Source organism: Cupressus sempervirens, chromosome 8 (genome assembly GCF_028749045.1).
Source record: "Cupressus sempervirens isolate cs-2001-9-10 chromosome 8, ASM2874904v1, whole genome shotgun sequence".
NCBI classification, from domain to species: domain Eukaryota; kingdom Viridiplantae; phylum Streptophyta; class Pinopsida; order Cupressales; family Cupressaceae; genus Cupressus; species Cupressus sempervirens.
Window position 1 is genome coordinate 625,373,557 of NC_143125.1, and position 11,696 is coordinate 625,385,252.

General features: G+C 35.8%; 1 pseudogene; it reads right to left on the bottom strand.

The window, feature by feature from the left end:
* Positions 1 to 10,111: 10,111 nt before the first annotated feature.
* On the bottom strand, positions 10,112 to 10,308 carry LOC149543997 (uncharacterized; annotated as a pseudogene).
* Between the last annotated feature and the right edge of the window lie 1,388 nt (positions 10,309 to 11,696).

The window sequence follows — 11,696 nt, forward strand, 5'->3', positions numbered from 1 at the left end:
GGTTATTGTAGGTCTCCACAACATGGTCCTGTAGGACCTAGAATCACATCCACACCTTGCACCAACTTTGAGATATGCCCCATCAAAGACTGCCGCCCTATGACATTTAGTGACCCTTAGGGACATTTTGGTTCAATGTGCCCGAGAATTTTTGAGCACTCAATAGGACTGGATTTTCTTGGGGCTAGGGTTTACCCAACCACCTAGAGCTAACAAAATAGACAGTTCAATCCCATGATGAATGATGAGGGAGATTTGGCAGTTGGCAACTTTGTACTAGCCAACACTACAAGTTTCAACATCACTCGAGATAGCATCACAAAATCAAAATGGAGTAAGATCTCAAAAAAGTGAGAGAGGTTATTGTAGGTCTCCACAACATGGTCCTATAAGACCTATAATTGCATCCATACCTTTCATGAGCTCTGAGATATGCCCCATCAAATATCACTACCCTATGGCATTTAGTAACCCTTAGGGACATTTTGGTTTGGCATGCTTGAGAATGTTCAAGCACTCAACAAGACCAAATGAGCTTGGGGCTAGGGTTTACTTGACCACCCAGAGCTAACAGATTAGATAGTTCAATCGCATAATGAATGGTGAGGGAGATTTGGTAGTTGACAACTTTGTACTAGCCAACACTATGAGTTTCAGCATCACCCAAGATGGCATCGCAAAATCACAATAGAGTAATATCTCCAAAAAGTGAGAGAGGTTATTGTAGGTCTCTGGAACATGGTTCTATAGGACCTAGAATCATATCCATACCTCACACAAGCTTTGAGATATGCCCCATCAAAGATCACTGCCCTATGGCATTTAATGACCCTTAGGGACATTTTGGTTTGGCATGCCCAAAAAAGTTCAAGTGCTCAATAGGATAGGACAAGCTTGGGGCTAGGGTTTACCCAGCCACCCAGAGCTAAAATAATAGATAGTTTGATCCCACGATGAATGGTTGGGGAGATTTGATAGTTGGAAACTTTGTACTGGCCAACACTATGAGTTTCAGCATCACTTGAGATGTCATTGCAAAATCAAAATAGAGTAAGATCTCTAAAAAGAGAGAGAGGCTATTGTAGGTCTCTACAACATGGTCCTATAGGACCTAGAATCACATCCATATGTCACACAAGTTCTGAGATATGCCTAGTCAAAGATCACGACCCTATGGCATTTAGTGACCCTTAGGTATGTTTCGGTTCGGCATGCCCAAGAATGTTTGAGTGCTCAATGAGATAGGACAAGCTTGGGGATAGGGTTTACCCATCTACCTAGAGCTAATAGAATAGATAGTTTGATCCCACAATGAATGGTGAGGGAGATTTGGCAGTTGGCAACTTTGTACTAGCCAACACTACAAGTTTCAACATCACCTGAGATGGTGTTGCAAAATCAAAATGGAGTAAGATCTCCAAAAAGAAAGAGAGGTTATTGTAGGTCTTTGCAACATGGTCTTATAGGACCTAGAATCACATCCATATGTCACATGAGCTTTGAGATATGCCCCATCAAATATCACTGCCCTATGACATTTATTGACCCTTAGGGACATCTCGGTTGGGCATGCCTGAGAACGTTCGAGCGCTCAAAAAGATTGAATGAGCTTGGGGATAGGGTTTACCCATTCATTCAAAGATAATAGAATAGATAGTTTTATCCCACAATGAATGGTGAGGGAGATTTGGCAATTGGCAACTTTGTACTAGCCAGATCTATGAGTTTCAGCATCACTCAAGATGGCGTTGCAAAATCAAAATGGAGTAAGATCTCCAAAAAGTGAGAGAGGTTATTGTAGGTCTCTACAACACAGTCCTATAGGACCTAGAATTGCACCCATACCTCACACGAGCTCCAAGATATGTTGCATCAAATATTTCTGCCCTATGACATTTAGTGACCCTTAAGGACATTTTGATTCAGCATGCCCGAGAACATTCAAGCACTCAACGGGACTAGACAAGGTTGGAGATATGCTTTACCCAGCCACCCAGAGATAACAAAATAGATAGTTTGATCCCACGATGAGCAGTAAGGAAGATTTGGCAATTGGCAACTTTGTAATGGCCAACACTATCAGTTTCAGCATCACCCGAGATGGCATTGCAAAATCAAAATGGAGTAAGATCTCCAAAAAGTGAGAGAGGTTACTTTAGGTCTCCACAACATGGTCTTATAGGACCTAGAATCACATCCATACCTCACATGAGCTCCAAGATATGCCTCATCAAAGATCACTACCCTATGGCATTTAGTGACCCTTAGAGAGATTTCGGTTCAATGTGCCCAAGAATGTTTGAGCACTCAATGGGATGGGATGAGCTTGGGACTAGGGTTTACCTAGCCACTCAGAGCTAACAAAATAGATAGTTTGATCTCATGATGAATGGTGAGAGAGATATGAGCAAGATATGTATGCCTAGGCCACTTTGTGCAAGATATGAGCAAAAGTTGCTAATTAGGCCAAATTTAGTATTTTTGAATTTTTTGTCAAGATAGCCTAGGATTAGGTGTTTTTAGTTTTTTTTTAATAGTTTGAAAACTTTTCCAAGTCCTAGAAGTGAAAACTTTTTGTGCAAAATTATAAATGTTGCTTAAAAATGCAAATTTGATTGGAAACCTTCTAACCTTCAAAAAAATGTTTCTCATGCTCATATAACCAAGTATGCATAGTTACAACTTCCCAAACTTCCATTTGCAAAATTTTTGCAAAAATTGCAAAAGTTGCTCAAGTAACTTTTTGAGCAACAATGCAACTTTGTATTTATAAGACTTGGGAAGCCAGGATACTCAAGTTGGGCATGATCCCTAAAATTTCTCATCAAAATATATTAATGTTCTTAACATAACAACAAAAAGCTCATTGCCATGTTTAAATTGAGATTTCAGCTTAAATGGAGATTGTTAGTTCCCAAACATGTCCCATTCAAGTAAATGACTAGTTTACAAAGCAACTAGTAGGAAACAGGGTTGTGGAAATGAACTCAATGCTCAAGAAAGTTTTAAGATAATAAAATAACTTATTTCCAAATGCTCAACCCTTCACCAATTTCCAAACTCCTGCCATTCACAAATCAACACACTACAAGAGGTCAAATCCTTCATGGTACTTGACCTAGGGCTTGATTGGAAAAATCACAAAACACATCATGTAGTATTTAAACCCTATAATCTTAAAAATTACTCTACTAACTACCATTTCCTGAGTGGCTATGAAATTTCAATCAAGGAAATTGCAGTTAGAGGCCCTTTTTGTTGTGTGCACCAAAATGTTGTCCTAAAAACCTAGTTTCACTAAAAATACAATAACTTGAGTTAGAAAACACATAGAATGATGACACCAAAAGAAAAAGAAACCTAATTCAAAAATCTATCTCAAAAATCCATCACATCTAGTCTAAAAGTCTATACATTTTGTGCAGTGTGCAAACAACAAAAAAATGACTCAAAAATTGAATTTCTTTCTTTGCAACTTCTTCAAATCCATATATTAATGCCCTCCAAACCTCAAAAATGAGGTCTATATATATCTCCCATGTATATTTTAATGGTTAGAACCCATATTTTAATAGTTATAACCCTTTTCCCACTAAGTTGCAAATTTAAGCAACTTTTACAACTTTCAATAATGCAACTTTGCACAAAAAGTGCAATTTTTACATTTTTCACTTGATTCCATTTCTAGGACTTGGAAAAGGTTCCAACATACAAAAACAACTAAAAACAACTCATTCCTAGAATTTCATGACCAAAAACTTCAAAAATCCTGAATTTTCCTAATGAGCAACTTTTGCTTATAAATTGCATAAAGTGCCTTAAGCATACAAAAGTGTGTCTTTCTTTGACAACCATGGACTTCTCATCCAAGGGTTGTTTATTCTAGCTTAAGTAGGTAAGAAAACATGAAAATCAAAATATAAACCAAGTGCCTTGGTGCTCTAGACTAGGAACATGCCCCCAAACATGAATGAAAAGACAATAATGACCATGGACATAGTGAGATTGGTGAAATGTAGCAATAAAACTCTTCACGTTTGCAAGTTTGCAATAAATGGCATCCAATATCCATACTACCACGCCTAGGTCCAATTTGAAGTTTTCATTTATTTAGATGAAGCACTATAGATAGGCATTTTCACATTGTTTATGATGCACAGCTTACAATCTTCTTTCACCAAAAGCTTCCTAAGTGCCTAGTAGAATCCAACCCACTGCAATATGCCAATCAAGCATACCAGCCTTTACACAATCCTGACCACTATCTCTCCAAGTGGAATCCACTTTTCTAAGGTCTTTCCCCTTCTCTAGGGCTCTTAGCAAACTTGGGTCAATTATCGGTTTTAGGGACACTAGCCCTCAATTAGGCCAAATAAGGCAAATTGTGAAATCTGGTTTCCATACTCCAAACTTAGGCTAGGATCAACATCACTAGGCTCATACCATAGAGATTCATGCACTTTTAGGGTTCTAACACTCCCAAAAGACAAAATTCCCAAAATCATGGCTAGAAATCCTATTAGGTCAATTTTTAGTTTTCTATGGCTAACTTCCAAACTTTCCAAATGAGGTATTAAATAAATTATCTTTTTAAATACCCTTTACTAGGTTCTTGAAGACTCCAAATATCTTGGGCTAAACCTACTCTAGAATATCCTAACTCCCACTTGGTTCACAAACCTAATAGGCCTAATTAGGCTAGCTTTCCAAGGCAAGTGTTAGGAAATGGGTTCATGGAACCAGCACAACTACATGGAACTCCTCTACATGACACATCTCCATTTCACCCTTTTTCTAGGTCAGATTAGTTGGTTTGGAAATCTAATCACTTCTCCTACAAATCTAGGCTGAACATAGGGATTTTCAGCCTAGGGTCAACTAGTAAAAATATGAAACCTTCTCCTCCAAGCTTGAAACTATAACATATCAAATTAAACTCCCCTAGCTTTCATCCCTCCAAGTGGCATCGAATTCTAACCATGGGATTGCAAGTTAGAGGCACATGTTTGCCAAAACCCTCGAATTTAGCCCCAAACAAGCAACTTGAACAAAAAATGCAATAACTTGAACAAATGGAAAGATAAATCCTTCAAACCAAAAGAAAATTAAGCTTGGTTCATTAGGCTATCCAACCATATCAATTGATCCCCTCTCCCAATCCATGAAATGTTGTACAATATAGAAAAATAGTGAAATTGGCATAAAATTAGAGTTTTATTCATGCAAATGTTCACCAGTCCATACCATCATGTTGTCCTCTCCATGTACAACATATTTAAACATGTATTCTATGTCTTCAATGGTTATAACCATATTTCAAATGGTTATGCCAACATACAACCATTTTTGCAACCATATTGCAAAGTTGTCAACAATTTTGCAATTTTACTTGACAATCTTCACAATTTTTCACAATTTTTGACAACTAACTTCCTATACACCTAGAACTTGACCAAATGACCCTAAGGACCATTAAAACCTTCTAAGAATTAAAAAAATCCTATTTGCATTAAAAAACCATTAAAATTTATTACTTTTGACCCATTGGTACAATTTGGCACTCTAGCTTATAATGACACCTAGAGCCCAATTGACCTTACATTTTGGTCTTATTAAAACATTCTTATTAATGTTCCAAATCCAAAACTAGGACAAATATCCATTTTTCTTGGTGCCCTGCACCAGTTTCCTTCAAGAAAAATGATGTAGCCATTTTCTTTCTATTCTAACTATGACTTGGGGATGGATTATTAACATGTATCATATGTAATTATGCATACTAATGTAGGGAATAGTCAAAGGATGTAGATGATCATCCAACTGGACAAGTTTGGAGTGCTTGAATGCATGAAAATGCATTAAATTTGATGCCATATGTATAGCAATGACAGATTTTCATAAAGGAGGCCATGGTTTTATGTAACATAGTCAAATAAATCATTATAAACATGGTGTAGGATCAACTAATAGGTCCTAGAAGTGATTTCTTGGTTAGATTTGAAGAGGCCCTAGTTTTTGGCCTTGTTTGCTGAGGTTTCATAAAAAGCACATATAGAGAGTTGATGGGTTCAAACCAATTGAAGAATCCTCACTTAGGATCATATTAAGATACTTTACCAAGTTGTATGATTGGGAGATAATTATTCCATATAGTTCCTTTGTAAATGGAGGGGTTTTTATGCCTAAAAAGTGGCCCATAGTGTAACAGCAGAGACTTGGTCCAAAACAACCATACCTTTTTTTTTATATGTTATGGAGAAGCCAAATTTGTATCCTAATCTTCAATTTATTGTCTTTGAGTTATGGGAAAATGTGGAGAAAAATGCAAGAGGACAACATTTGAGGGCTAATTGGGGCTTGTAGGCCTAGTAGGCTGGGATGACTAGTTTACCTTAGAGATAGGCTCTTCATATTTGGTAAACTGGTTATTTGGGGTGTATTAGGGTATTCAAAACCATTATATTACTAATAAGTCTTTGGATAATTCATTTACCTAATTTGGGAAACTTAAGCCTTAAGGTTGTATTCAAAAACCTTTGGGAAAACACATTATTTGAAGTATTTTCTCATAGAACTTGGAAGGGCCCATCTTGCTCTGCATCACTTTTCCTACAAGTTTCTATAAAGAAAATATATAATAATACCCTAAAGACTTGATTGCAAGTGTAGAAGAGATACAATATGTAATTGGGTCCTAGAGCTACATTACAAGTTGTAAGTTCAATACATGTTGATATGTAGTCAAGTCTCAAATACTTAACTATGATTGTGTTAAGAGGGTGATATGCAATTAGGTCTTCAAGACTAGATTTTAGGGATACAATACTTGACCCAATGACATATGAAGATGCTTAAAGAGATTGCAATCAATTCCGAGAGACTTGATTACAATGTGTACCTATCAACATAGAAGGATGACTTATTAGTTGGGTCTTAAGGCTTGCCAACCACTTAGGCATGAGAAAAATTGCAATCAAGTTTGTGGGACCTAATTGCATTTTGTTAATTCATGTAACTTATGACTTGTAATTCATGTCAAGGACCTTGACTACATATGAGAACTAAGACAAACTATTCACATGTTGAGATTCAAATATTGACCTATACATTAGTAACTATGAGGATAATGCAAGGGCATTTGAAAAGACATAAAAAAAGGGCCTAAGAGACATGAGCCACAATGCAAATGGATTTTTGTGTAGATTTATACTTAATTCTTACAAAGAAAAAATCAAGGGCAACATATTGAAAGGTTATGTTAAACAAAAATAATATTGATGATGAACTTCAATCTACCTTTGAGCCCTTTTAAAGAAAGTCAGATCTCAATATACTTTGTTATTTAAGATGAAACAATGTGTGCATTGTTCAATTCACTTGCTTCATATGTTCTTTAATCTTTTCTATCCTATCCCTGCCCATATAATTCAAACTCCTACTACGTGCAAAATAATTTCTAACACTTCCAACTTGTTAAATGGGCTACCCCTTAGTAGTTCCATGTTGGGGACCCTTTCCTAAGATAGAGAATTATCCCTTAAGTTGCTCATTGATCTATGGCAAGATATGTCTTGACTTTTAGGCCAATTAGTGACTTGTCTAAAGACATTGTGACTTCCTACACCCTAGCTATCACACCTAGGTCTAATGACCCTTATTGATGTAGAGCACACAACCTACTTTTGCCACTTGGTTCTTAAACCTCTAAGGGTACCCAAACCCACTTTAGGATGATTTATTGGTTATTAGCCTTTTCCAAATTATGATCTTTACTTATCCAAGTGGACTCCACTCTCTTAAGGTCCTTCCCTTTTCCTAGGGCTCTTGGCAAACTTGGATCAAAATATGGCTTTAGCGACACTTGCCCTCAACTAGGCCAATTAACGAAAAACAAGAAAAAAGGTTTCACAACTTTAAAATTAGACTTGATTAAGAATTTCTAGGACTAAACCACAAGAATTCATTCAATTTCAAGGCCCCAACACCTTCAAAGGATCAATATCCCTAACTTAGGCCTAGAAATCCTAGTGGGTCAAAATTTAGTTTTCCTTGGCAAAGTTCCAAAATTTTGAAAGGAAAAGGAAAAATTATCACCTTTTCAAATACCTTTTACCTATTTTTTGAAGAATCCAAAGGATAAAGGGCTGATTCCATTCTAGTATACCCAAACTCCACTTTAGTCTGTAGACTTAATAGGCTTGATTAGGCTAGGTTTCCAAATCAAGTGCTTGAAGCTAGGTTCATAGAATCAACTCAACCCCATGGAACTCTTACTCTCCTTCCTAAAACTCCATGTCACCCTTCATCTAGATTCAAACAATCAGTTTGGAAGCCTAAATGCCACTTCTTCTTCAATTCCTTGCTAAACACATAGGGATTTTTAGACTAGGTCCAGTTGGTAAAAATATCAAACCAATTCCTCCAAGTTTGAAACTCTGCCATATCAAAGTACACTCCACTAAATTGTGTACTCTAAAGAGGCATTAAATTCCAACCATGGGTTTGCAAGTTAGAGCCACATGTTTGCCAAAACCCTTGAATTCAGGCCCAAATAAGCAACCTTCACAAAAACTGTAATAACTTAAGCAAATGGAAAGATATAATTCTTAAACCAAATGAAAATGAGACCTAGTTCATCAAGCTATCCAACTATTATATTTGATCTCCTTCAAAAATCCATACATGTCCATACAACTTAGAAAAATAGAGAAAAAGGCAAAAAATTAGAGTTTTATTCATGTAAATCTTCACCAGTCCATACAACTATGTTGTTCACTTCATGTACAACATTTTTAAACATGTAGTACCTCCAATGGTCATAACCATCATTAAAATGGTTATGCCAATTTTCAACTTCCATTTCAATTATTTAGCAAGAAAAGTTCTCATTTTGCATTTTATATGCATGACAACATTGACATTTTTGCTTTAATAACCTCCTTGACACCTAAATCTTTTCCCAAAGACCCCAAGGCTTTTAAATCTATCTAAATAACTAAAAACTCCTCATTACATAAAAAATAACTCAAATTATTCAAATTTTACCTTTGGTTCAATTTGGTATCTTGGCTTATAATGACACCAAGGATCCAATTGACCACTCTTTCTCTCTCTCTCTCTCTCTCCCTCTCTCCCTATTCAATCTAATGAACCAACTAGATCTGCTCTACATTTTAATGTCTCAAGTATTGCCTCATGGTCTAACTCATGAACTTTCTAAAGAGTCTTATTATGTGGTTTTCTACCATATTTTATCAAGTGGATATTTGATGTGACAACAAGGTTCGAGTAATGAGGAATCTTCCTCTCTATTTTCAAATCCTTGAATAACCACAAGTTAGGGTTCTTCATAGAATATCGTCTAAGTCATGTGCTTGTTACAAAAAAAATATTGATATGGTACTCTAAACCTTCACCATCTATAACCAAGTGATCCAATTTTTGTTTGGCTTGGACACAATGACACAAATAATAACTTATCCCTTCTTCATTGTCTTTAGGTGCAATAACAACAAAAACATGGCCTACAGTGATAAATGTACAAAATACCGTCATTAATTTAGAAAATACTTAGGTAAAATTTATAAAGTTACATATTAAACTTACAAAGATATATAAATATATATATTACCAAGTTGCATTAGATTAGACAAGTGGTCAAAGTCAATAGACAAATCCATCTCTACCATTTCTAGTGCTTATGGGGGATGATAGGTGTCAATTGGGCCCAAAATCCATATATCCCATTTGTACACCCATTTAGTTGACTCACAGTCATCCCAATTTTCCTCTGTACATGATGAAAAATAGCATGCCATTTTTTATGTTTGGATACTCCATGAACCTACATCAGAGCTTCTAAAAGAGTGCAACTCACTTGATCCTATTAGTGTGCAACAATCCTCATATAGTGCAATGTTTTGTAGAAATAAAACCAGACACAAGAAAAGTCCTTATTTACTTATTTGGATGTCAACACAATTACACATAAATGAAGGTCTAAGGGGGCTATAATTTTAAGCATTCTTAACCATATTTCATATTTTAGTAAACATCTCCTATGCGAACACTATAGTAAATTCCAGCTGCAAATATCCATCATTTGTAGTGCCTATTTTTTTCCACTTTTCTTCAATCTAGATCCACCAAAAGAACCTTTCTATTGCGCCTTGGTTTTTAACTCTTTCAAGGCCTTCTCCTCATATTTTTTCTTTTGAATATTTGCAAAGTCATGCTCATCATACTCCTTTTTGTCTTGCTTTTGTTGCTTCAGTGGCTTAGCCTTTCCACCTTGCTTGCTTGACATGATTGCTTCTTATCTATAGAGGATCTGGAAAAGCCTTGGTAATTGTCTGGAAGCCCTTCCTTGCTCTCATATGGTGCAATGTTATTATTATATATCAACCAAACAAATCTACAAACCGTAGACTCACTTTCCTTACCTGGACCCATTGTGGCGTTACACCACTGGACGACAGATTTTGCATCTTCCAATATTGCTCCATCTTTGTGCTTTAGTTCTTTATGAGCTAAAGCTATTTTGATACATGTGTCTACACCATTGTACTCTCCCTTTCCATGACCAACCTCTGCAAAATCCACATATATTGAATTCTACACAACCTGTGCATCTTGCTCAACCAATAGAACATTTGTGCAATCTTGAATTGAGATGCGCAATTGTCAGACCAAATAATGTGCTAACGATATGGTATGCCCCTGTTAGCCAAATCTCCATAAAATAGTTAAAAACAACCATTTACAAACTTCATAGAATGTGATCAATCATTGCTGATGTAAAAATGGTACTCCCTCAAAATCTTCTTGTCAATCCTCTGTACTTGTAGGTGAATGCATGAATGTTATGTCAACAAATATGGAAACCTGTTGAGAAGTATAATACTTTTCTTGCACCTCATTTTGTGGTTGTAGTGTATAGTTCTTTGCAAATTCTACAACCAAAACAATGGTGTCTAGTGGAAACATATCCTTGCACAACTTTAATTGAAAATCCAGCCATCAAGCTCTATGTGTATGCCTTGCATACTTGTAAATAATCTTTTCATGAAAAATCTTCATGAACTCATACACTGGAATCCTTTTAATGACTAAATCACATCTTTTACCTTGTTTCCCACCTTTTTGAGCATATGTCACTATCATAAAATTTTTGTAATCCACTATTTCATTTTCAATTGCATGTGTACTATCCATATGTTCACAAGTTGATAAAAGTTGCAAAGAACCACAAAATAAGCATGTACCATCCAAGCATGATGTCTTGTCAAATTGTTGGCCATCCCCTATTTCACATAAAATGCTGGATATGAATTCCCTTTAAGATCTTGGTGGTTCATTTATATCACAATCCTACAAAACAAACTTAGAATGCTAAAACACACATATATGCCTAAAAACATCAAAATGGATAGAAAATTCAATATGTATCCTACAAAAACAAGTTGTGTATGTGTGATTTATCTTCACATAAAAAAGTTCACCTATCTCAAAAAATCTTTGACTTATTCAAATTTGAGGATACATACAAATAAATTTTACAAAAAATTGTGTCAAAGTTAAGTCCAAAAAATATTTTGCAGGTGGGTCACGATTTTGGCTACCAATCCTCCTTACAAAATATCTTTGATTAGGAGAAACATGTGTGTTATTTTTCCAAAAATCTCTGATGAATGATT